Source organism: Theropithecus gelada, chromosome 3 (genome assembly GCF_003255815.1).
Source record: "Theropithecus gelada isolate Dixy chromosome 3, Tgel_1.0, whole genome shotgun sequence".
NCBI classification, from domain to species: Eukaryota; Metazoa; Chordata; class Mammalia; order Primates; family Cercopithecidae; genus Theropithecus; species Theropithecus gelada.
This window is the reverse complement of record NC_037670.1, coordinates 176,617,131-176,640,827: the sequence shown is the minus strand read 5'-3', so window position 1 is coordinate 176,640,827 and position 23,697 is coordinate 176,617,131. Positions and strand designations below refer to the sequence as shown.

The 23,697-nt window shown below is 45.5% G+C and overlaps 2 non-coding genes and 1 pseudogene across 2 annotated transcripts; 1 reads left to right on the top strand and 2 right to left on the bottom strand.

Annotated features, from left to right (window-relative positions):
• Positions 1 to 3,124: 3,124 nt before the first annotated feature.
• Positions 3,125 to 3,252, bottom strand: LOC112621955. The gene has a single exon (XR_003118875.1). It is a non-coding gene; the product is annotated as a small nucleolar RNA SNORA26 (small nucleolar RNA).
• Positions 3,253 to 16,870: 13,618 nt separating this feature from the next.
• LOC112621981 lies at positions 16,871 to 16,977 on the bottom strand. The gene has a single exon (XR_003118898.1). It is a non-coding gene; the product is annotated as a small nucleolar RNA U13 (small nucleolar RNA).
• A 1,725-nt stretch (positions 16,978 to 18,702) lies between these two features.
• On the top strand, positions 18,703 to 18,821 carry LOC112621843 (annotated as a pseudogene).
• The last annotated feature ends 4,876 nt before the right edge of the window (positions 18,822 to 23,697 follow it).

Below are 23,697 nucleotides of genomic sequence, written 5' to 3'. Positions count from 1 at the left end.
GATGGAACTGGAGGACATTACGTTAAGTGAAATAAGTCAGGCACAGAAAGACAAATTGCACATGTCTCACTCATATGTGAGAACTAAAATTTAAAACAAACTCATGGGGATAGAGAATAGAATGATGGTTACCAGAGGCTGGGAAGGGTGGTGGTAGGTGTAGGAGGGGAGTGAGGATGGTTAATGGGGGCAAAAATACAGTTAGAATAAATACGATCTAGCACAACAGGTGACTACACTAAACAATAATTTATTGTGTTTATACACACACGCACACACATACACACATATTTTGAGATGGAGTCTTGCACTGTCACCCAGGCTGGAGTGCAATGATGCGATCTCGGCTCACTGCAACCTCTGACTCCTGGGTTCAAGTGATTCTCCTGCTTCAATCTCTCTAGTAGCTGGGATTACAGGTGCCTGACACCATGCCCAGCTAATTTTTTTTTGTATTTTTAGTAAAGACAGAGTTTCACCATGTTGGCCAGGCTGGTCTCAAACTCCTGACCTCAGGTAATCCGCCTGCCTGGGCCTCTCGAAGTGCTGGGATGACAGACATGAGCAACTGTGCCCAGCCCTATTGTATATTTTTAAATAGATAAAAGAGTATAATTTTCCATGTCGCTAACACAAAGAAATGATAAATGCTTAAGGTGATGGATACCCCACTTACCCCGATGTGATTATTACACATGGTCTACCTTTACCATCACATATGCCCATGAACATATACACCTATTATGTACCCATAACAGTTAAAAATTAGGCCGGGTGCGGTGGCTCACAACTGTAATCTCAGCACTATAGGAGGCCAAGACGGAAAGACTGCATGAAGCCAGGAGTTCCAGACCAACCTGGGCAACAGAGGGAGATGCGGTCTCCACAAAAAAAAAAAAAAAAATTAGCCAGGAACGGTGGCGTGCACCTGTAGCCCCAGGAACTCAGGAGACTGAGGCAGGAGGATCACTTAGACCCAGAAATTCAAGGCTGCAGTGAGCTATGATCGCTCCACCACACTTCAGCTTGGGCAACAGAGCCAGACTCTGTTTCTAAAAATAAAAGACCAAACACCTAAAATAATTAAAATGTCTTTTCAGTTTGTTTGTTTTTTGGGGGATGGAGTCTTGCTGTGTCACCCAGGCTGGAATGCAGTGGCTCAATCTCCGCTCACTGCAACCTCTGCCTCCCAGATTCAAGTGATTCTCCTGCCTCGGCCACCTAAGTAGCTGGGATTATAGGTGCCTAATACCACATCCAGTTAATTTTTTGTATTTTTAGTAGAGACGGGGTTTCACCATGTTGGTCAGGCTGGTCTTGAACTCCTGACCTCAGGTGTCCGTCCACCTTGGCCTCCCAAAGTGCTGGGATTCCAGGCGTGAGCCACTGCGCCCAGCCTTTTCAGTTTGTTTGAATCATCATCAAATCAAGGTCACCCTGAACTTAGTTGTGATTGAATGACGAGGTCGTCATTTGTCCTACACAATTTTACAGTCTAAATGTGTCAGATTATATCCTCAGTGCTCTTTTTTTCTTTTTTTTTCAGATGGAGTCTCCCTCTGTTGCCCAGGCTAGAGTGCAGTGGCGCAATCTTGACTCACTGCAACCTCTGCCTCCCGGGTTCAAGCGATCCTTGTGCCTCAGTTTCCCAAGTATCTGGGATTACAGGCACCCGCCACCACGCCCAGCTAATTTTTGTATTTTTAGTAGAGACGGAGTTTCACCATGTTGGCCAGGCTGGTCTCAAACTCCTGACCTCAAGCGATCCACCTGCCTTGGCCTCCCAAAGTGCTGGGATTACGGTCATGAGCCACCGTGCCCGGCCACCTCACAGTGTTTCTTTATGTGCTCCTTTAGCCCCCATATTTTCTATAAACTGGTAGAAAAATCTAGACCATTCATGACAGTTAGGTTTGATTTTTTTTTTTTTTCCAGGAATACCTTGGGCCAGGCATGGTGGTTCACACCTGTAATTCTGACACTTTGGGAGGCCAAGGTGAGAGGATCACTTGAGCCCTGGAGTTCAAAACCAACCTGGGGAATAAGACAAAACCCAATCTCTACACAAAATACAAAAAATTAGCCAGACCTGGTGCCACGCATCTGTGGTTCCAGCTACTCAGGAGGCTGAGGTGAGAGAATCGCTTGTGCCTGGGAGGCAGAGATTGCAGTGAGCCAAGATCGTGCCACTGCACTCCAGCCTGGGTGACACAGCAACAAAGAAATGCAAAGAACAAACAAAAAACCCAAGAATACTTTATAGGTGGTGCTGTGAACTTCCTTTTGCTTTTTATTCAGGAGGCACAAAATCTCTCACTATCCAATAATGTTAGAACTGATCAAAGAGTCCAAATGTTATCAGCCTGACCCGTCTATTCTAAAGTTCCCTATTAACATTTCACCCAATAATTTTAGCAGATATTGATCATCAGTGGCTATAATGATTTTGTTAGGGTTTACTAAATGGTAGCATTCCAGTGTTTTCATTCCTGTGGCATATATTAGCTGTAGTTCTTCTGTAGAGAACTCCCCCGTCATGTTTGGAAGGGCAGGATAAATACTTGATTCCTTCCCTTTATTGATATCAAATTAATGAGTTGATTCCTTAAGTACCTTTAACTATGAAAATATTTTTGGAATATCATTATGAACTCATGGATTTTTGTACGTTCGATGTGTTTCAATTTTTGCAGTCCTACTTTCTAAAACTAAAGTTATCCCACGTTTATTCAATAATAGCCTTTTCTACCGGGCATGATGGCTCACGCCTGTAATCCCAGCACTTTGGGAGGCCGAGGTGGGCAGATCACTTGAGGCCAGGAGTTTGAGACCAGGCTGGGCAACATGACAAAAGCCCCTCTACTAAAAATACAAAACAATTAGCTGGGCGTGGTGGCGGGCGCCTGTAGTTCCAGCTACTCGAGAGGCCGAGGCAGGAGAATCACTTGAACCCAGGAAGCGGAGGTTGCAGTGAGCCAAGATCATGCCACCACACTCCAGCCTGGGTGACAGAGCAAGACTCTGTCTCAAAAATAATAATAATAATGATGATGATAATAAAAGAAAAAATAATCGCCTTTTCAAATTTGTTCTGTTAGGACCCCTACTCCTTTTTTTTTTTTCCAGCTGTGACTTCAGACAGGATCCAAAGAGAAGTTTACAATCTCTTCTATGGGTTTTACCCAAAGGGTAAAGAAGCTTTACCCTTATGTGTTAGCCTCTTAAAGCATTGCATCAGCCTTAACAGGGCCCAGGAAAGGGTCGTGTACCCTTCTGATTTGCCCTACTAGTCTTTGACATTTTTCTGTCCCGTGCTTGGAATAATAGTTTTCCAAGGTGCCATGTTCCTTTCAGTAGAACTGGGAATTACGATGTTCCTTGCTAACAGATCGTCCTTGCTTCTTGTCCAGCTTATTATGTTTAAGGAGACGAAGTGAACCTGTATTAAATTCAGTCTGGTATCAGTATCCTACAAATGTAAATACATCTGCACCCATCTTAAACTGCTTCCTTCCTGCCCCAAAGGAACCAGAGTCTAAAACATGCTTTTGATGTCTTTACTTCCATTATCGCCTCACTCTCTCCAACCTTCAGCCTCATCCCCTCCGAGGGTGAATCAGAGATGCCCACTACTGCCTCCTGGTCCCCTATCTTATCTCCTCAACTGGATTGAAAGCTTTGGGACAGCAAGAATGACCTTTCTTACTCATTTTGAATCTTCCACAATGCTGAATACAGAGTATGTCCTCGCTAAGGTTGCAACTGAATTATCACAAGTCGCTGGCCATGCCACACACTTGGTGGTGACATGCTTTCTCTGCTCTTCATCAATCCCTCATCCAGGCACTTTTTCTCCAACATCAAAGAAGCTTCATCCCGCAACCGATTCATCGAAATGGAATAAAATAAAGCTCTGATTGGTTCTGTTCTGAAGAAGCCATGCATTAAGGAAGAAAAATCGTGCCTGGAAGCGCTGTCAGCTCCATTACAGGCTCCGCAGTCAGCCACGTGGGAGGGCAGTCGAATCCTGGAGAAGGAGCGGGTTAATGAGCAAAACCCCTCCCGTGGCACACTTGAGCCCCCCCCACACACGTGGTGTTCTCAGAAGCCACACGATGGGGGAAATCTTTTCTCAGCTCCTTAATATTTCAGAAACAATATGCCACTACCAGTTTCTCATCTTTTCTAACTCTCTGAGGAAGATGACTTCTGAGAACCAAATAAGAGGTCCATCTAGTAAGGCAGAGTGAGCTCAAGAAAAACCCTGTGCACACCCAGATGGTTGTGGATGCCGTCTCAGCAGAGGGGAGACCTCAGGAGAAGCAGGTAAAAACAGTACTGGTCCTCCACACGGGAGGCATGGACCCCAGAAAGGAGCTTCAGAACTAACCCCTGTTCATGCTTCTTCATTGAGTTTCTACTCACATGCTTTGCCCATTGGCTATCTCGGTCTTTGTTCTGTAGTTGAAGTAGTTGAAGTCTTTACACACTAAGAATATTATATCAGCCTAGCCAGGGCATTTGGGATTCTTAGGGTTGAATAAACTACCCAAATTAGCTTAAGAGGGAAATTGGCCAGGCATGGTGGCTCATGCCTGTAATCCCAGCACTTTGGGAAGCCGAGGCAAATGGATCACCTGAGGCCAGAAGTTCGAGACCAGCCTGGCCAACATGATGAAACCCTGTCTCTACTAAAAATACAAAAATTAGCTGGGCGTGGTGGCTGGGGGCCTGTAATCCCAGCTACTAGAGAGGCTGAGGCAGAAGAATCACTTGAACCCGGGAGGCAGAGGTTGCAGTGAACTGAGATCATACCACTGCACTCCAGCCTGGGTGACAGAGTAAGACTGCCAAAAAAAAAAAAAGAAAGAAAGAAGAAAAGAGGGAATTCACTGACCCATAACTGGAAGCCCAAGAGTAGATCTACACTCAGGTGCAACAAGATCCAGGGACCCTACCAATAACTCAAACCTTTCTCTCCATTTACCTTTCACCTTCCCTCAACTGTTTGCCTTGATGCCATCCTTCTGCAGTTAGCTTTTCCTTCTGTAGCCAGAATCATTGGCGGCCACAGGACACCTCAGTCCTTCAAGCTTTGTCAACCCAAAGGTAAAGTCCATTCTTCTTGAACTCCAAAGCCAAAAAGAGATTCTCCTTAGGGAAAGGGGATGCTGAACAACCCAAAAAAGCAGATGCTCAGTACACTATTAACCCTTTTAGCATATATGTGAACTTCCTAGACCTCAGTTTCTCCATCTGTAAAATGGAACAATAATAATACCTACCAGTAGTTGTTAGATAATGCATGTAAAACACCTAGCACCATTCCCAGCACATCATAACCCCTATATTCATGCTGGCTCTTGTTATTATTTTTATCATTATATGCCTTTCCTAGATGGTCATCTTTTCATTTTACTTATGATATCTCCCACTAAGTAGAACTTAAATTTTTTTCTGTGACCAAATCTAAAAATATTGTCTTTATGGCTTCTGGATGACGTCTTATGTAGGAGTGACTTCCCTACACCAACATTACAAAAACATCCTCTTACATCTCCTTCTCTAGTATTTTTGTAGTTTTATTTACTTATTTATTTGAGATGGGGTCTCACTCTGTCGCCCAGGCTGAAGTACAGTGGCGCGATCACAGATCACTGCAGCCTTGACCTCCCCAAGTTCAGGTGATCCTCCCACCTCAGTTTTTGTATTTTTAATAGAGACAGAGTTTCACCATGTTGCCCAGGCTGATCTCGAACTCCTGGGCTCAAGCAATATATATTTCCTTGGCTCAAGCAATATATATCTGGCTCTTCTTCCACAAGCTATTTTTCCAAAACCATTTGTTTTGTTTTGTTTTGAGACAGAGTCTTGCTCTGTAGCCCAGGTTGGAGTGCAGTGGCACCATCTTGGCTCACTGCAACCACCACCTCCCAGGTTCAAGTGATTCTCCTGCCTCTGCCTCCTGAGTAGCTGGGATTACAGGTGCCTGCCACCACGCCCAGCTAATTGTTGTATTTTTAGTAAAGATAGGGTTTCACTATGTTGGCCAGGCTGGTCTTGAACTCCTGACCTTGTGATCCGCCTGCCTCGGTCTCCCAAAGTGCTGGGATTACAGGCATGAGCCACTGCACCCAGCCTCCAAATAAACTTTTAAATCAACTTATAAAGATACAATTTTAAATGAGTTGTATTTCATCTTAAAATTGCATTGAATTTATGAATCAGTTTGGAAAGAATTAGCATCTTCATAAGAATGAGCCTTCCTGACTAGGAAGCAATGCAGAGCTCCATTGATTCAGATATTCTTCATGTTCCTGAGCTTTAGAGAATAAACATAACAGAGAAAATAAACATAACACATTCACTCTTATTCCTAGTCTTAAATATTTCATGGTTTTGGTGGGCTTTTGTTTTGCTAATAAATAAAATTTTATTGCCATTAAGTTTTCTGATTTATCATTATTGCCAATGTTATTATTACTATGTTTTTTTTTTTTTTGAGACAGCGTCTCATTCTCCCAAAGTGCTGGGATTACAGACGTGAGCCACCGCGCCCAGCCTGCCAATACTATTAATCTATTCATGTTTTACTCATAACTGGTTATCCTGTTGTGCTCTTTTTATCTGAAAAATTTCAGTTAGTTGAATTATTCTGTTTTCTTTTGTTTTTTTTTTTTTCTGTTGCCCAGGCTGGAGTGCAGCGGCACGATTATGGGGCCTCGACCTCCTGGGCTCAAGTGATCCTCCCACCTCAATCTCCCGAGTAGCTGGGACTGCAAGCATGCGTCACTACGCCCAGTTAGTTTTGTGTGTGTGTGTGGAGATGGTGTCTAACTATGTTGCCCAGGCTGGTCTCAAACTCACAGGCCATTAAGTGATCTGCCCACTAGGCCTCCCAAAGTGCTGGGATTACAGGTGTGAGCCACCGCACCTGGCTAGTTGATTCTTATGATTTCATAAATAACCAATCATGTCATTTGTAAGCAATAAGTCTGTCATTTCCTTTTATTTATTTATTTTTTTTTGAGACGGAGTCTCGCTGTGCTCCCAGGCTGGAGTGCAGTGGCGTGATCTCGGCTCACTGCAAGCTCCGCCTCCCGGATTCACACCATTCTCCCGCCTCAGCCTCCCGAGTAGCTGAGACTACAGGCACCCGCCACCACGCCCGGCTAGTTTTTTGTATTTTTAGTAGAGACGGGGTTTCACCATGTTAGCCAGGATAGTCTCGATCTCCTGACCTCGTGATCCACCCGCCTCGGCCTCCCAAAGTGCTGGGATTACAGGCTTGAGCCACCGCGCCCGGCCATTTCCTTTTATAAAGTTAGTTTGCTCTCCTTATTTTCTCGCAGTGGCTAGGGCCTACAGTAAGATATTGACTAGTAGTAGAGCTACACAGCATCCTCGTCCTATTCTTGACTTTAAGGAGAATGGCTTGTGTTTTCACCTTTAAGTGTGGTTGCTGCTGTTTACTTCTTTATCAAAGTGAAGAAGTTTCCCTGTATTCCATTTTTTTTTTTTTTTTTTTTTTTTTTTTTGAGATAGAGTCTTGCCCTGTCACCCAGGCTGGAGTGCAGTGACTCGATCTTGGCTCACTGCAACCTCTGCCTCCTGGGTTCAAGTGATTCTCCTGGCTCAGCCTCCTGAGTAGCTAGGATTACAGATGCCAGCCACCATGCCCAGCTAATTTTTGTATTTTTAGTATAGATGGGGTTTCACCATATTGGTCAGGCTGGTCTTGAACTCCTGACCTCAGGTGATCCACCCACGTTGGCCTCCCAAAGTACTGAGATTACAGGCGTGAGCCACTGCGCCTGGTCCCTTGTATTCCTAGGTTACTAAGGATTTTTTAGGACTGATTGTCGCATCTATTGAAATAATTTTGTTTTTCTATGCTTATCTATTAATATAGCAAATTACATTGGTAGTAGATTTCACAATTTTATGTCTCCCTACCTATTAATTGTTAATTGATTACTGGATTTGATTTGCTAATGTATTATCTGGCATTTTAAATCAATGTTTATAATTTTCTTTTTAGTGTATCTTTGCCCAATTTTGTTATCAAGGTTATGCTAACCTTGTAGAATGAATTGAAATTCTTTCCATTTTTCCTCCTATTCTCTGGAGCAGTTAAATAACAAAAAAATTATGTTACCTATAATTTTTTGGAAGTTTCGATAGAATTTACCTATTAAACATGAAATTTGCTTGGAATATTTTGGGAAATAAATTCCCTAAATTTATTTTGAATAAAGTCAGAATTATTCTGACTACATTTCAATTTTTTTTTTTTTTGAGACGAAGTCTCACTCTTGTCCCCCTGGCTGGAGTGCAATGGCACAATCTCGGCTCACTGCAACCTCCACCTCCTGGTTCAAGCAATTCTCCTGCCTCAGTCTCCTGAGTAACTGGGACTACAGGAACCCGCCACCACACTCGGCTAATTTTTTGTATTTTTAGTAGAGACGGGGTTTCACCGTGTTACCCAGGATGGTCTAGATCTCCTGACCTCGTGCTCCACCCGCCTAGGCCTCCCAAAGTGCTGGGATTACAAGCATGAGCCAGCGTGCCCGGCATATGATCTTTTAATTTTTTTAAAGAATTGAATGTCTCTAATTGTCATGGCCTTGTCAAATTCTATTATTTCCAACAGGGCTTACCTTATTGTTTTAAAGCTATACTGCTCAATTCATAAATAATTATTATTGTATCTTAATTAATATATTTTATTAATATAAATATCTATTTTAGTCCCATTAATGCTTTTTGTCGTATCTATTGCAAGTCTTGCTTTCTTTATTTTTCCTTCTGTTTGTCCATCCTATACTTTCAGCCCTGTGAAATTTCTGCTTTGGATGTACTTCATGTAAAAAGCATAACCTTTTAAATGCAATGTAAGTTTCTTTGTATTTTAATAGAATTTGGTCTATTTAACTGTTTTATTTGGCCTATTTAAGTTTTTAATGCTCCTCGATATGGCTGGTGTAATTTTTAATATCTTCATGTTTTCTATTTAGATGTATGTCTTGTAAAAAGCTTATAACTTTTTAATGCAATCTGAGATTGTTTGTACTTTAATAGAATTTAATCTATTTAAAATTTTAATGATCCTTCTTGCTTTTTATGGTTTGGCTTTTCCCCGTTCTGTGTTTTGCTGCTTTGATCTGATTTTCTTTATTCCTTTGCCCCCTCAATTTAGTAGTTCCACTCAATCTTGCTATTCTACTGACTATATCAATTTGACTTATTTTTTGTAGCTGCCCAGAAAACTCTATTTACCAATTAAGTGCTTAACAAATTATCTTGCTGAAAATGGTAACTACAATAGCAACAACATCCACAAAACGATCGAAACCTTCTAAATCTGCTTCATCTCTCTGGCATCATCTGAAGCAGAATTAAAAGCCCAGTTCAGAATTTCAAAGTTCTCCAAGTTAACGTTCCCTCTCGATTCTCTTGCTGCCCACTCACTTGAGCTCTGCCGTCTTGTTTAACCTTTCTTCCTACACGCTGCCCACAACATTCCTTATTTGGATGCTTTTCTTTGAAATGAAACTCTCTCCTTATCCATCTTATTACCTAGGTCACTCCAAAGCTCAGACGGTCTCTCTCCACTCAGATTTAAAGGTAGAAAACATAAAAATGGATTCAAACATTCATTCATTCTACTATCGCATTTGAGATTAAGAAAAAAATTCGCCTTCTGTGCCAATAGCGCTCCCGCAAACATGGTGAAGGTTCCTCAAACCTTTGGGACTTTTTTTTTTTTTTTTTGAGAGCATCTCACTCTGTTTTGTTTGTCTGTTTGCTGGCTTGTTTTTTGAGACAGAGTCTCGCTCTGTCACCCAGGCTGGAGTGCAGTGGTGAAATCTAAGCTCACTGCAACATCAGTCTCTCGGGTTCAAGTGATTCTTCTGCCTCAGCCCCCTGAGGAGCTGGGATTGCAGGCGCTCAACACCACACCTGGCTAATTTTTGTATTTTTAGTAGAGATGGGGTTTCACCATATTGGCCAGGCTGGTCTCAAACTCCTGACCTCAAATGATCTGCCCACCTCGGCCTCCCAAAGTGCTGGGATTACAGGTGTGAGCCACCATGCCTGGCCAACCCACGGGACTTTCTGTAAGAAGTGTGGCAAACACCATCCCCACAAAGTGACACAGTACAAGGACAAGGATTCTCTGTACACCCAGGGAGAGCGGGTTATGACAGGAAGCTGAGCGGCTATGGTGGGCAGACTAAGCCGATTTTCTAGAAAAAGGCTAAAACTACAAAGAAGATTGTGCTAAGGCTTGAGTGCGTTGAGCCCAACTGCACATCTAAGAGAGTGCTGGCTGTTAAAGATGCGAGCATTTTGAACTGGGAGGAAGGAAGAAGAGAAAGGGCCAAGTGATCCAGTTCTAAGTGTCATCTTTTGTTTTATTATGAAGACATAATAAAATCTTGAGTTTATGTTCAAAAAAGAAAAAGGAAAAAAAATTCATTCAACTAATATTGAACTTACTGAGCACGTACTATGGCCAGATACTGTTCTCGGTAGTGGGGGTGTAACAGTGAACAAGATGGGAGTAAGGAGAGTACACAGATAATAACAAGCACATCAACAGACAATTATATAATCTAATGTCAGGTGGTGACAGGTGCTAGGAAGAAAAATAACGAAGAGAGAGGTGACAGGTGGTGAAGAGGGTGCTGTTTTAGATGAGGTGGTGAGGGAAGGCATGTCTGAGGAGGGAGCATTTGAGCAAAGCCCAGATATTTGCAAGGCCCTTGGATGGGAGGGGACTGGCCTGCTCAAGGGGCAGCAGGGACTCGAGAAGCAACAGGGAAGGCTGGGAGGCAAATTCAGGGGGAGTGAGAGGCCAGGGCAGGAACAATCTGGAAGGTCGTGGTAAAGATTTTTATTTTTATTTTTAATTTAATAAAAGTCATTGGAAGTCATTGGAAAGTTTTGTCCTGGGCAGTGCCATTCCCTGACTCATGCTCTGGAAGGATCACTCTGGCTGCTGTGCATACAGTCAGTTGCCAGGGCCTGAGTGGACACAGAAGAGCCAGTCAGGAGGCAACTTCTGCAGAAAAGACGCGCGGCCTTGGTGGCTTAGACACGTGGCCCCAGTCAGGGGGAGAAGTGGTGGAAGACGGCAGACGCACATTTCATGTTAGGCTGATGGCGTGGATGTAGAATGGGAGAGAAAGAATTAGGGATGACTACAAAGGCTTTCACCCCAGTAAAAAGAGGATAGCATTTACTCAAGAAAAAAAAGGAGGCAAGAAAACCTGGCTGCATGAAAACTGAGTTGCTGCGTGCACAGTTTGCATCTGTCCAAAGAGGGTGGTGACAGGAAAAGTCACAAAAGGCAGTGTGAAGTCATCTTCCATTAGTGCACAACTAGCAACAGCAAGCTCACTCAGGTAAATGTGAGGAAGACTAGAGAACCAGTCCCCAGCCAACTCTGACTAGTTCCTGGGAGCTGGCCAGTAAATGAGGCTCTGCTACGCAAGACTAAGTTTGTGGTTTTCCTATGACTTCTCTTAAAAATCAGTTTTATATGGGCCGTGTGTGGTGGCTCACGCCTGTAATCCCAGTACTTTGGGAGGCCGAGGTGGGTGGATCATGAGGTCAGGAATTCCAGACCAGCCTGACCAACATGATGAAACCCCATCTCTAGTAAAAATACAAAAACAATTAGCCGGGCGTGGTGGAGAGTGCCTGAATCACAGCTACTCAGGAGACTGAAGCAGGAGAATTGCTTGAACCCGGGAGGCAGGTTGTAGTAACCTGAGATCGCACCACTGCACTCCAGCCTAGGCGACAGAGTAAGACTCTGTCTCAAAGAAAAAAAAAAACATTTTTGTATCCTTTGAATCAGCGTCTAAAAATACCACATTACTTTTTGTCTTAAAAGTCCCCTCTTAGTAATGAAATTTTCCTTGGAGGTCAGTTAAAACTCATATGCTATCCCAGTGCCTTGCAGCGGCTGCTGGACTCCCAGATGTCACACACCCACTCAGGACCTTCAGTCCAGGCTCCTACTTGCCCTCCCTTTTGGTGGTTTATCACAAATAAATATCCTCAAAATATTCTATTGCTGTCAAATCTAACAAAATTATTGATACAGCAGCTTTGGGACTGTCACTTTCTAAAGACAAGAAATACTTACAATGTCATGGTCTAAATAAAACAGATCGGTTACTCACTGCATACACATAAATCTAAGCTGGCCAAGCGCAGTGGCTCACGCCTATAATCCCACCACTTTGGGAGGCCAAGGTGGGCGGATCACTTGAGGCCAGGAGTTCAAGACCAGCCTGCCTAACATGGCAAAACCTTGCCTCTACTAAAAATACAAAAGAAGTTAGCTGGGTGTGGTGGTGCACATCTGTAGTCCCAGCTACTTGGGAGGCAGAGGCACGAGAATCGACTGGACCCAGGAGTGGGAGGTTGCAATGAGCCGAGAACGCGCCACTGCGCTCCAGCCTGGGCAACAGAGAGAGTCTGTCTCAAAATAAATGAACAAACAAATAAATCTAATATTGATTCCTTCAGGTTTCACTTAAGGAGCCATGCAAGAGGATCACATTTTAAATGAATTGTAATTTGAGTTATTCCCATGGTTTTAAAAATACACTCTTGTTACATACAAACAATCTGCGTAGGACACGTCTCCTTTTGCCTGGACAAGATATAAGCTCTTAACTTTGGGATTAGCGGAAGAACACTTTGGCACAAGGCAGAGGCCACTCGTTATTAATGAACTAAAGGGTTTCCAAAGGCCAGCTGCAGGTAGGCAGTGTGCAGTACCATGAACTGCCCTAGTTAACAGTTTGTATAAATTCATAGGAAAAACACTAAAACTCAATAGAAAAATGGGCCCAGTGTGTAAACAGGTAATTCCCAGAAAGTACACAAGTAACTTTAAAAATCATTAAAAGTGGTCAGCTGGGCCGAGCACGGTGGCTCATGCCTATAATCTCAGCCCTTTGAGAGGCTGAGGTGGGAGGATCGCTTGAGCTTGAGCCCAGGAGTTCAAGATCAGCAAACATGGTGAAACTCTGTCTCTACAAAAAATACAAAAATCAGCCAGACATGGTGGTACACGCCTGTAGTCCTAGCTACTTGGGAGGCTGAGGCAGGAGAATTGCTTGACCCTAGGAGGTCAAGGCTGCAGTGAGCCGTGATTGCGCCACTGCACTCCAGCTTGGGTGACAGTGAGACCCTGTCTCAAAAAAACAAAAATAAAATACAAATGGTTGGCCAAAGTGATAATCCAGAAGTGTAAACTAAAACAATATGAAACAGCATTTTAGGCATTCTAATGAAAGATAATAATAATAATGTTGGGGAAAATAGAATTCAATTTTCCTACACAGTGGCAGGGGGGTAAATCAGCACAAATGTGAAAAGCATTTTGGAAATCCTTAAAATCCAAACCATTTGATCTAAAAATTCCCCTTCTAGGAATCTATTTTAAGGAAAGTTTTAAGCAATAGAAAATTCTGTATTAAAAAAGACCATCAAGTTATTTCTAATAGCAAATATAACTGAAGACAACTTTACTACTTAAAAAGAGGAAACCGGACAAAGAAGTTCCAGTCCTGTGTATCCATAAAATCAAATATGATGCAGCCGTTTGCAGTGACGTCTTTGAGACATTCTGCTTTTGACAAACTCTTTCGAAACTTAGTCCTCCAACTTGCCGACATCTACCTAACACCTAGATTTCCTAGCTCTACCGTGATAAATTCAGACTTTCTCCTGCTGCAGACATTTACGTTATTTCCAAGTTTTTCTCCCTTTTCAACAGCACTCAAGCAAGCATTTATGTGAATATTGAGATGTACACTAAAGACCAAGAAACATCTCAAAAGACAGTTTCACCGGGCATGGTGGCTCACGCCTGTAATCCCAGCACTTTGGGAGGCCAAGGCAGGCGGATCATGAGATCAGGAGTTCAAGATCAGCCTGGTCAACATAATGAAACCCCGTCTCTACTAAAAATACAAAAATTAGCTAGGCATGGCGGCATGTGCCTGTAATCCCAGCTACTTGGGAGACTGAGGCGGGAGAATCGCTTGAACCCAGGAGGCAGAGGTTGCAGTGAGCTGAGATCGCGCCACTGTACTCCAGCTTGGGCGACAGAGCGAGACTTCGTCTCAAAAAGAAAAAACAAACAAACAAAGCCGAGCGCAGTGGTTTATGCCTGTAATCCTAGCCCTTTGGGAGGCTGAGGCGGGCGAATCACGAGGTCAAGAGATCGAGACCATGCTAGCTAACATGGTGAAACCCCATCTCTACTAAAAATACAAAAATTAGCCAGGCGTGGTGGCAGGCGCCTGTAATCCCAGCTACTTGGGAAGCTGAGGCAGGAGAATGGCTTGAACCCGGGAGGCGGAGGTTGCAGTGAGCCAGTGGGCCAAGATCACGCCACTGCACTCCAGCCTGGCAACAGAGTGAGACTCCAGCAAAAAAAAAAAAAAAAAAAAAAAACCATAAAAAAAAAAAACACAAAGAAACACACCTGGGCCGGGCACGGTGGCTCAAGCCTGTAATCCCAGCACTTTGGAAGGCCGAGACGGGCGGATCACGAGTTCAGGAGATCGAGACCATCCTGGCTAACACGGTGAAACCCCGTCTCTACTAAAATACAAAAAAAAAATTAGCCGGGCGAGGTGGCGGGCGCCTGTACTCCCAGCTACTCGGGAGGCTGAGGCAGGAGAATGGTGTGAACCTGGGAGGCGGGGCTTGCAGTGAGCTGAGATCCGGCCACTGCACTCCAGCCTGGCAACAGAGCCAGACTCCGTCTCAAAAAAAAAAAAGAAACACACCTACAGCACAATTCTGGCCTGGGGACCTTGCTGAGAGTGGCTGGGTCCCAGGCCGGTTCCACAAGCCCACTGAGAGCGGCAGCCGCACAGGTCCTTCCAGAACTGGAAGCGATGTTCACAGCCACGCTCATTATCACCACTCCCAGGGCTTCAAATTTGTATCAGAATTTCCATGTTTATCTTCCCTAAAGTCTCCACAAACAAATCTAGGAACTGCTCAGGGACAAACTTAGTTGCTCCTGGGAAGAGAAATCCCTCCCAGGCGTGTGCAGGCAGGCTTCTGCCACAGGGGACAAGGAGCAAACGAAGTTTTGTCCAGGAGTGAAGATGCAAAGGAAAACAGACAGACAGACATGATCACCCAGCGTGGGCCCTGGGCCGGACACCACAGTAACTGCCTGGTAGCCATGTACCCATGTACGCACATTTTGGTTGGTTTGTTTCTTGTTGTAGCCAGTTGTTCTGCCCCACCCTTCACCACTGCCACTAATTCAAACCAGAAGGGCGAAGGAGGGACGTGATAGCGGTAAGAGGGAGCAGGCTGGGTTTGGTTGTGTTCTTTTTTTGTTTTGAGACAGAGTCTCACCCTGTGCCCAGGCTAGAGTGTAGTGGTGCCATCTCGGCTCACTGCAACCTCTGCCTCCTGGGTTCAAGCGATTCTCCTGTCTCAGCCTCCCGGGAAGCTGGGATTACAGGCATGCTCCACCACACACAGTTAATTTTTGTATTTTTAGTAGAGACGAGGTTTTGCCATGTTGACCAGGCTGGTCTCGAAATCCTGACCTCAAGTGATCCACCGTCCTGGGCCTCCCAAAGTGCTGGGATTACAGGCGTGAGCCACCCGTGCCCAGCCAGTTTTATTTTGTTCTGTTTTGATAGCAGAACTCCCTGAGACAACAGGAGCCTAAAGCAGCAAATCCATTAGTCAGACTCTCCGGGCAAGTAATAACCACCAGCTCAGCGACAGACAGCCTGGAATCTACTCACCGGCTTGGAGGCAGGCGGTGGGTGAGAGTTTAGCATGAGGACAGCTGGCTCCTTCTCGCATGTGACAGTCCTGTGAGCCTGTTACGGGGTCTTCAAGCTCCATCAGGCAGAACGGGGGCAGCTTCTGCTGGAAGGGGCACTCTGTGGGTTGGGGATACAGCAAGCTCCAGGTCATCCAGATCTCTCCGCATGGCCCCCTCCAAGCCGCAGGACCCTGTGGAGTCTTCCTGAGGGGAGTCCTGCTGTTCATGAAATAGAGCGCAGCCTGTCACAGGTCGTAAACGGTACACAGGAGCCAAGCTGCACAGACCAGCAGCCCCACGCTGCCATTGTTGGAGATTCCCATTCAGAAGAGTCAGAAATTCCCCAGTTCTTTGAAAACATCTTAAGCCAAAACTTAAGACTTATTGTCTCCAGTGTATTTTTTTTTTTTTTTTTTTTTTTTTGAGATGGAGTTTTGTTCCTGTCACCCAGGCTGGAGTGCAATGGCACAATCTTGGCTCACTGCAACCTCCACCTCCTGGGTTCAAGTGATTCTCCTGCTTCAGCCTCCCAAGTAGCTGGGATTACAGGTGCCCGCCACCAGGCTAATTTTGTATTTTTAGTAGAGATGGGGTTTCACCACGTTGGTCAGGCTGGTCTCGAGCTCTTGACCTCAGGTGATCCACCTGCCTCAGCCTCTCAAAGTGCTGGGATTACAGGTGTGAGCCAGCATGCCTGGCCATTTTTTTTTTCTTTTCTTTTTCTGAGACAGAGTCTCACTATGTCGCCCTGGAGTGCAGTGGTGCGATCTTGCCTCACTGCAACCTCTGCCTCCCGGATTCAGGTGATTCTCCTGCCTCAGCCACCTGAGTAGCTGGGATTCCAGGCGCCCGCCACCACACCCAGCTAATTTTTATATTTTTAGTAGAGACAGCGTTTCACCATATTGGTGAGGCTGGTCTCAAACTCCTGACCTCAAGTGATCTGCCTACCATGGCCTCCCAAAGTGCTGGGATTACAGGTGTGAGCCACCACACCTGGCCTCCGGTTTGTTTGTTTGTTTGTTTATCCAAGGTCAGGTCCAGGGTAATGTGCCAACATCATAATAAGGTTCAGAGGGTGGCACATCCCACACATGCACGTGAACACCCAATCATCATGCTCGGGAACTACAGAGGGTCCTCCAGAGTGTTTAAAAGCAGCCAAACAACCCGCCAAGTTTAACCTTCTTGTTTCCATCACATTCCATGGCTGTCCCCTTTCATTCCCCACAAAGCCTTGCCTTCAATGGTCGGGACTGTCCAGATCATGACAAAGCCCTCATTGAAGTACCAGTTTTGCCCCTGGTGCCCACCCTTCTACATGAAATGCATTCTCTCTGTGATCAGACCCACTCATTTCAGATAATAAACTTCAGATCTCGCTTTTCCTGAAGGTCTGTTGCTTGGGACCACTCCTGGTACCAATGTGTAAGGGTCAGGATTTTTAGTTACCAAAAACAAAACTCAAAACACAATTCACCATGGCTAATTTAAGCAGAAAAAGACAGACACAAAAGATTTGCTAAAGACCTCAAGTAACTCACAGGCTCAACCCCCCTTGAGAGGGGTCAGAGGAAAAGTGTTGAGACTGAGCTTCCTGCGGCAACTCTCACGGCCACGGCCACAGCCTCTCCCGAGACCTGAGCCTGGGGGCGTGACTTTCCTGCAAGCATAGCTGAACCCAACATGGGCCTCAGGGACTCACTCTTGCCACCACTGCTGCCCCCAGCAGCCAGGTGTCACCGCCACCACCAGCACCAGCAGAGCAGGATCCGCACACAGAGCCTCTCCATCAACCGGCCCCTGTCATGTCAAAGCTTAAAACAGGTGCATCTGAGGGGTGTGAGCTGGGAAGCGTGTCCGTGTCTCCTGGCAGAGAGGCTAGGAGTCTGAGTTCACATTTCTTTTTTTTTTTTTTCAGGAGTTGTCTTGCTCTGTTGCCCAGGCTGGAGTGCAGTGGCTCACAATCTCGGCTCATTGCAACCTCTGCCTCCCGGTTTCAAGTGATTCTCCTGCCTCAGCCTCCCGAGTAGCTGGGACTACAGGCATGCACCACCATGTAGAGCTAATGTTTGTATTTTTAGTAGGATGGGGTTTCACCATGCTGGCCAGGCTGGTCTTGAACTACTGACCTCAAGTGATCCACCTGCCTGGGCCTCCCAAAGTGCTAGGATTATAGGTATGAGCCACCGTGCCCAGCCCTGAATTCACACTTCTTGGTAGAGGCGGCAGAGTTTAGAACATGGAAATTTCACTGGAGAAAGGCGCCCAGAGGGTGATGGGAAACCTCGGGTGTGACAAATGTCCCCTCACATGATGGAGTTGAAATGGTCACATTAGCCCATTGGGTCTAGTTGTGGTCAGGTCTTGTCATTCCTTAGAACACAGCATATGGGAAGAGGATACCTCAGGGGTTCTGCGTCTCCCCAGCAGTGCATTGTGACAGTTCTGTGTCTGAGACAATCCATTTGTACCTGTGAAATCTTACCTAGCACATCTCAAAGTCCCAGAGTTCTAATACTGTATATTTCTTTTCATGTAAATCCATGATACTGCAGCCGGGTGTGGTGGCTCACGCTTGTAATCATAGCACTTTGGGAGGTCGAGTCGGGCGGATCCCCTGAGGTCAGGAGTTCAAGACAAGCCAGGCCAACATGGTGAAACCCTGTCTCTACTAAAAATACAAAAATTAGCTGGGTGTGGTGCCAGACGCCTGTAATCCCAGCTACTCAGGAGGTTGAGGCAGGAGAATCACTTGAACCTAGGAGGCAGAAGTTTCAGTGAGCTGAGGCTGCGCCACTGCACTCCAGTCTGAGTGATGGAGTAAGACTCCATCTCAAAAAAAAAAAAAAAAAAAAGCAAGAGTCTACCACCATACCACCCTGAATGCACCCGATCTAGTCTGATCTGGGAAGCTAAGCAGGGTCAGGCCTGGTTAGTACTTGGATGGGAGACCGCCTGGGAACACCGGGTGCTGTAGGCGTGGCCCGGCATGGTGGCTCACGCCTGTAAATCCCAGCACTTTGGGAGGCGAGGCGGATGAATCGCCTGAGGTCAGGAGTTTGAGACCAGCCTGGCCAACATGGTGAAACCCTGTCTCTACCAAAAATACAAAATTTAGCCAGGCACGGTGGCAGGTGCCTGTAATCCCAGCTATTCTGAAAGGGAAAAAAAAAAAGGAAACTAAGGCAAATGAACCAGTCCATTATTAACATCACCTTCTGGGAGCATTTAGTTATGGGAGTTTCTGTGATGGGGCATCAGAGGTCATGATAATGATGGGAGGAACAGCCTGGAACACTGAGCCAGCAGTTTTCCTAGAGACCCACAGCCGGGATTCCAAACGTAGGTGTATGACAAAGGTACCAACATGACATTACAGTTTCTGGGAAGCATGAAAGGGATGAGACAGACGAATGCATGAACTCACAGAGGCAAGGGACATTCAATGGCAGGGGTCAGTTTGGTGAGGATCCACAGCCACTGAGCAGCCACTGAGAAACTGTCACTGGAAAAGAAATCTAAACCTCCAGATCGCTGTTCAAGCAACAATACCCTAAAATTGCTCCGGGCTCTCTCAGTACACTTACAGATCACCAGTGACATGAATGTTAATATTTTATGGCCCTAACTTGCACTTCTAAAAGTTCTAATTAATCTCACCAGATAAAAGCTGGCAAGCATGCTGGTACAGAGGAGAATCGCACCCTCCTCGCAATGTCTGTGTGCCAGCTCATCTGGGATCCTGCAATGATTTGCCCTGTCTCAGCTCCATAAAGGGGCCAGTAATTAGCATTTGGAAGCTAAGCCACACTTCCCCACTGTCTGCCATTTGCTGATTGTTAATTAATTAATTGATTGATTAGCAGCTTCCTCTAGCACTGGCTAGTAAAGGCCCCTTCAAGGAGTTCTCCCCAGTTCTCCGCTCTCCCCACCTCCTCACACCCTGGCAGGAGAAGGATTTCCATAACATCCTTGAAAGCAGGGCTACATCTTGGACATTGTTTCTGTAGCCTGCAAGGTGCCTTGCACACAGAAAACACTTACAGAGTAAACGGATGGAAGATTGGTGGATAGACTGATAGACATGAAAATGTATGATATACTTCCTATTTTTCTCTCACATTATAAAATTTTTTTCTGAACTTTAGATCGGAAGAGAACTTAAATATTATCCAACCTAATTTCATTTTAAGGATAAGGAAGCAGGCCAGGTACGGTGGCTCATGCCTGTAGTCTCAGCACTTTGGGAGGCCAAGACAGGTGGATCACTTGAGGCCAGGAGTTGGAGACCAGCCTGGTCAATAATGGTGAAACTCTGTCTCTACTAAAAATACAAAAAAAACTAGCCAGACATGGTGGCGGGCACCTGTAATCCCAGCTATTCGGGAGACTGAGATAGGAGAATTGCTCCAACCCAGGAGTCAGAGGTTGCAGTGAGCTGAGATCATGCCACTGCACTCCAGCCTGGGTGACAGAGCAAGACTCTGTCTCAAAAAATAAATAAATAGAAAGGGAAAAACATATAAGGAAACACGTCCACAAAGGTTCAAAGGATGTATACATATGCTCAGCTACTAAGAACATAGACTAGGCCAGGCGCCGTGGCTCACGCCTATAATCCCAACACTTTAGGAGGCCAAGATGGGCGAATCACCTGAAGTCAGGAGTTTGAGACCAGCCTGGCCAACATGGCGAAACAAAAATACAAAAATTAGCTGGGTATGGTGGCATGTGCCTGTAATCCCAGCTACTTGGGAAGCTGAGGCAGGAGAATCGCTTAAACCCAGGAGGCGGAGGTTGCAGTGAGCTGAGATGGCGCCACTGCACTCCAGCCTAGGCGACAGAGCAAGACTCTGTCACAAACAGAAAAAAATTCACTCTTTGAGGAGATCGCAGTGGTAGGTGGTGAGGAGCTCAGATCCACCCGCTCCCGCTCCTCACGCACCGCTGTTCACTCTTGCCCAGGAACAAGTCGGTCAGGAAGCTGCACAACAGTCAAGGCATTTAAAGATGCCATAAAAACACCTGTGGAGCTGAAGTGGCAATTCACTGAATTTGAACCACTCTAACAAGCTGCAAGGTAAAATCCCTGGCGGTATGTGCCCATTTGATCAGAGGGGCAAAGGAAAAGAATCTCAAAGTGAAGGGACCAGCTGGAATGCCTACCAAGACTTTGAGAACCACTATAAGAGAAACTCCTTTTGGTGAAGGTTCTAAGACATGGGATCGCTTCCAGATGAGAATCCACAAGCTACTCATTGACTCGCACAGTCCTTGAGATGGCTAAGCAGATGACTCCATCGGTACTGAGCGGGGAGCTGAGGTGGAAGTCATCACCGCAGATGCTTAAGTCGACTATTTTAATAAATTGATTACCAGTTGTTAAAAAAAATTAAATTAAAATCAGCTTATTCAGGTTTCCTGGAAGATTACATGGATGACAAAATTTAATCTATGGCCAAAATGAGGGAATTGGAGTTAGGAACATCTATCTTTGCTTTCCATATTATTTAATTATCTGAAATGCATACAGAAGATGTTCCTGTCCTTTTTTCTTTGTTCTTTTTTCTTTCTTTTTTTTTTTTTTCTGTTTTTGTTTGTTTGTTTTTGAGATAGGGTCTTGCTCTGTCACCCAGGCTGGAGTGTAGTGGTGCGATTGCAGCTCACTGCAACAACCTTCACTTCCCAGCCTCAAGTGATCCTCCCACCTCAGCCTCCCAAGTAGTTGGGATTACAGGTATACACCACCACATCTGGCCAATTATTATTTTTTAGTTTTTATAGAGATGGGGTTTTTCCATGTTGCCCAGCCTGGTCTCAAACTCCTGGGCTCAAGCCATCTACCTACCTCAGCTTCCCAAAGTGCTGGGATTACAGGCATGAGCCACTGTGCCCAGCCAGATGTTACTATCTTGTTTAACAAATAATGAAACCAGCCGGCTGGGCATGGTGGCTCACACCTATAATCCCAGCACTTTGGGAGATCAAGGCGGGCGGATCACCTGAAGTCGGGAGTTGGAGACCAGCCTGACCAACATGGAGAAACCCTGACTCTCCTAAAAGTACAAGATTAGCCGGGCGTGGTGGCGCATGCCTGTAACTAGGGAGGCTAAAGCAGGAGAATCACTCGAACCTGGGAAGTGGAGGTTGCGATTAGCCGAGATCGCATCATTGCATTCCACCCCAGGCAACAAGAGCAAAACTGTCACACAAAAAAACAAAAACAAAAACAAAACAAAAAACACAGCAAATTGTGAAACTGAACTCTGGAAATTAAAATAAATTCATCATGAAATCAGTGGGTTGGAGTTGGATGGTTAGAATAGGAAAGGACCTTAGAAAGTATCTATTCAGGGCCGGGCGCGGTGGCTCAAGCCTGTAATCCCAGCACTTTGGGAGGCCGAGACGGGAGGATCACGAGGTCAGGAGATCGAGACCATCCTGGCGAACACGGTGAAACCCCGTCTCTACTAAAAAATACAAAAAACTAGCCGGGCGAGGCGGCGGGCGCCTGTAGTCCCAGCTACTCGGGAGGCTGAGGCAGGAGAATGGCGTAAACCCGGGAGGCGGAGCTTGCAGTGAGCTGAGATCTGGCCACTGCACTCCAGCCCGGGCGACAGAGCCAGACTCCGTCTCAAAAAAAAAAAAAAAAAAAGAAAGTATCTATTCAGGCTGGTCATGATGGCTCACACCTGTAATCCCAATAGTTTGGAAGGCTGAGGCAGGAGGACTGCTTGAGGCCAAGAGTTCAAGAACAGCCTGGGCAACATAGGGAGACCCTATCTCTAAAATAAAAAAAAAAAAATAGCCAGTGTGGTGGCAAGCACCTGTTATCGCAGCTACTTGGGAGGCTGTGGTAGGAGGATAGGTTGGGCCCAGGAGGCGGAGGCTGCACTGAGTAATGATTGCACCACTGTACTCCAGCCTGGGTGACAACAGAGCAAATCCCTTTCTCTCTCTCTCACAAAAAAAAGTATTGGCTGTGCGCGGTGGCTTACACCTGTAATCCCAGCATTTTGGGAGGCTGAGGCGGGCAGATTGTCTGAGCTCAGGAGTTTGAGACCAGCCTGCGTAACATGGTGAAACCCCATCTCTACTAAAATAGAAAAAATTAGCTGGGCATGGCAGCATGTGCCTGTAGTCCTAGTTACTCAGGAGGCTGAGGCAGGAGAATTGCTTGAACCTGGGGGAGAGGTGGGGGTTGGTTGCAGTGAGCCAAGATCGTACCACTGCACTCCAGCCTGGGTGACAGAGCAAGGCTCCATCTCAAAAGAAGAAAAAAAAAAAAAGTATCTATCCAAATACCTCTTTTTGAAGATGAAAAACAATTTTCTTTCTTTTTGTTTTTTTGTTTTTTTGAGACAGAGTTTTGCTCTTGTCGCCCAGGCTGGAGTGCGATGGCACAATCTCAGCTCACTGCAACCTCTGCCTCCCAGGTTCAAGTGATTCTCCCGCCTCAGCCTCCCCAGTAGCTGAGATTACAGGCACACACCACCACACCCAGCTAATTTTTGTATTTGTATTTTTAGTAGAGATGGGGTTTTACCATGTTGGCCAGGCTGGTCTCAAACTCTTGACCTCAGGTGATCCTCCCGCCTCAGCCTCCCAAAGTTCTGGGATTACAGGTGTTAGCCACCATGCCCGGCTGCAAAAACAATTTCCAATCTTCTCTTTAATCTTAACTATAAAATACCTCTTCTCTGGGTATCATCATTTTTGCCATCTACAATAAATGACCTTGTATGTCATTAGCAACTAACCAACGTAACAACCCTTAGAACAAACAAAGCCTATACTGAGAATTTTCATCATTCCTGTGTCACCCAGGCTGGAATGCAGTGGTGCAACCTTAGCTT